Raw genomic sequence first — 2,741 nt, 5'->3', positions numbered from 1 at the left:
TCATGTTTTAAAACTGTGTTTAGTTCGCTAGCTGGGTGGGTAACCTAGTGGGCATTCAGTATGTTCGAATTTCGATGTAATTTAGACTTACTTACGGCCTACATTTTCCCCTATAGAGGAGGAGTGCAGACAGTAATTATACTGGTAAATGTTCCAATTCTGAGAATTTTGACCTGATATTATTGTTCTGGTAGTAGGAATTTTCTTCTTAATAATAATACTGATGAAAAATCATGTAAAAATTATTACGATTTCTAAAGATCACGTTGTTTATTGTTTACCGTATTATTGAAGCAGAACCTCCAAAGCGATCCAATACTAAATGGAAGTATAGAAATCACTACCTTGCCGAAGTAAGGCTAGTAATGCTAGACCATGTTTACTTCGTTTTTCACTCACCGTCGCTCACAGCTTTTCAACATTTGCCACGAGGTTAACCATTAACACACTTTACTGTGTTCTGATTGGCGCGCACTCTGACGTCTGATGCTGGCTAAGTTTTATTTTCCATTGGGTTTTCCATGTGACGTTCGGTATTCTACAACCAACGGACGTTAATTCTCCTTTATATTTATTATTTATCTTACTAAATCAAGACTACAAAATATTATTTGATGAACAATCTTTTCACATGTGTGTATTGTCATTGAGGACATCATTTTTTGACAATTAAAAGAGGTAAAATAATTGTAAATAAAAAATAAGCTAGGCCTAGGATAATTAATTAAAAAAATAATACAGCAGTACAAACAAGTTCCTGTCGTGGACAGCGAGTGGAAGAGGAGACTCCCATGAAGTCAAGGGTATGTTTTTCTTATTGAAAAACAGCTTCATACTTTAAATTAACGGTCTAAACTTGTGTTCGTCATTCACAAATTATCAAGCAATACATTATTTATTCCAGTAAGCTACAGCAGTCTTTTGGCACATACAAACAACATGCTTTTGCTTCATAGGTTCGCTTCGCGTAGCCTTGCTTAGATAGTTTATATCAGGCTACGATGTATCTACGAAGCCTGTGTGCAGGTAAAATTGCAATATTTCGTGGCGGTACAGTACAAGACCGATAATGCAAATTTATTAAAGTATGACCGCGCATGCATTGTTTCATTTACGTACATATATCGTTTATTGATTTGTTTACGGCGACGTAAATATATCCACTTCCATCAAGAAATGCATTGGGTAGGATTTCGCCAAAAGTCATGTGTACGACTTTGCCAAAAGTCATGTGTACGAGATCACCAATCGTGAGTACGAGTTCGCCTAAATTTGTGTACGAGTTGGCATGTGTACGAGTGATGCATGTCTAGTTGCAATGGCAAACTAACAGACTTTGTGATCTGTTACCATGGCATAGATGCACACACAAATTATAAACATGTAAAATACCTTGTTTTCAGTTTGATTACATCCTCAGATCAGTCCCACTTGTACTCCACCATGGCGGGGACCCAGGGGATGGGAGAGACAACAATTGAAAAGTGCAGCAATAATACATAAAAATACATAAAAATAAATTTGTAACTTAAAAGCCAAGCTAGCTTAGGCCTAGGCAGTCAGTGACCTAAGCATAGGCTAGGCCATTATATTAATATTCTGCTGATTAATATTCCATTTCGTATTATTGCTTACCAAAAACGGAATAAAAGTTGTGTCATCTATAACGGTTATTACAAAAATGAAATTATGCAAGCCTAAGGCTAATCTACATTTCCGACACATGGGGAGCCGTAGAACCCTGCAAACAAACTGTCCATCGTCATAATTCATCATCATAAACTCGGGGAACTAGGCTATCCCTACCTATCTGGTTAGCCACAACAATTAATTATGTTTCGTAATCATCCAGCAGCTCGCCAGGTAGGTAGGCTAGCTGCTGCACAACCGAGTACAGCTGGACCCGTAATACTTTACAAGATGTTCATTGTGACCCATAACTATAGCATAAAATTACTTCTGGTTCATGACAAATAAATAATAAAACGTTACAAAATGATGTGTTACATACCAATAATATGGCTCTGAGTCGGCTATTTCTTCCATTCATCATCAGCCATTTTTGTTTTCGCGGAAGAATGGGACCTACTTTGTCACAGAACGAAATCTGACGTTTATCTTTGCGCGAAATAAACGTCATGTGATAAGACTGGAATGGTTCATTTCAAAAATAGGGTAATGGGAAACACGCAACTTTAGGAGCATCAATTTCCCTTTTTAAACATAAACTGGTTTTTCCAAACTTTTTCTTATAGTATAAAATTGTTTATATTCTACGAAAGCCTATTAGGGCCACTGAAATATATATTATTATGTCGAAATTACGACATAATAATTCGAAATTTCGACATACGTATGTCGTAATTACGACTTATTATGTCGAAATTTCGACATAATATGTCGAAATTACGACATACGTATGTCGAAATGTCGACTTATGTCGTAATTTCGACATACGTAAGTCGTAATTACGACTTATTATGTCGAAATTTCGACATATTTATGTCGTAATTACGACATAGGCTTGAGCCACTATTTATATGTATATCTCTAAAGATTTTTAAAATCAATCTTAATTACTAGTAAAGTTAAGGATTGTCAAAAGATTTGAAATGTACATGGCAATACAAAAACGGTGAATGAAAAATGGTGGATTTTTGTTTAAATACTTTATACAATATTAAAAAGTCAATTTAATGCTAACATTAATACTAACTTCAGGTATCAGAGTATATTTATTT

General features: G+C 35.3%; 1 protein-coding gene across 2 annotated transcripts in view; it reads right to left on the bottom strand.

The window, feature by feature from the left end:
• The window catches only part of LOC117117478 (probable helicase with zinc finger domain), a 32,944-nt gene extending 30,819 nt beyond the window's left edge, over positions 1-2,125 (bottom strand). Inside the window, exon 1 of one of the 2 annotated variants that reach the window (XM_033261780.1) lies at positions 2,012-2,125. The gene's annotated coding sequence lies outside the window, so the exon portion shown is untranslated. Of the gene's footprint in view, positions 1-1,392; positions 1,412-2,011 lie in introns of those variants that run through there. The other variant, XM_033261781.1, reaches the window with a different exon arrangement.
• Positions 2,126-2,741: the final 616 nt, after the last annotated feature.

The sequence above is a fragment of the Anneissia japonica genome, unplaced genomic scaffold (genome assembly GCF_011630105.1).
Source record: "Anneissia japonica isolate Jap-2015-1 unplaced genomic scaffold, ASM1163010v1 scaffold288035_len209932_cov175, whole genome shotgun sequence".
Lineage (NCBI taxonomy): Eukaryota > Metazoa > Echinodermata > Crinoidea > Comatulida > Comatulidae > Anneissia > Anneissia japonica.
This window is presented reverse-complemented; position numbering and strand designations above follow the sequence as displayed.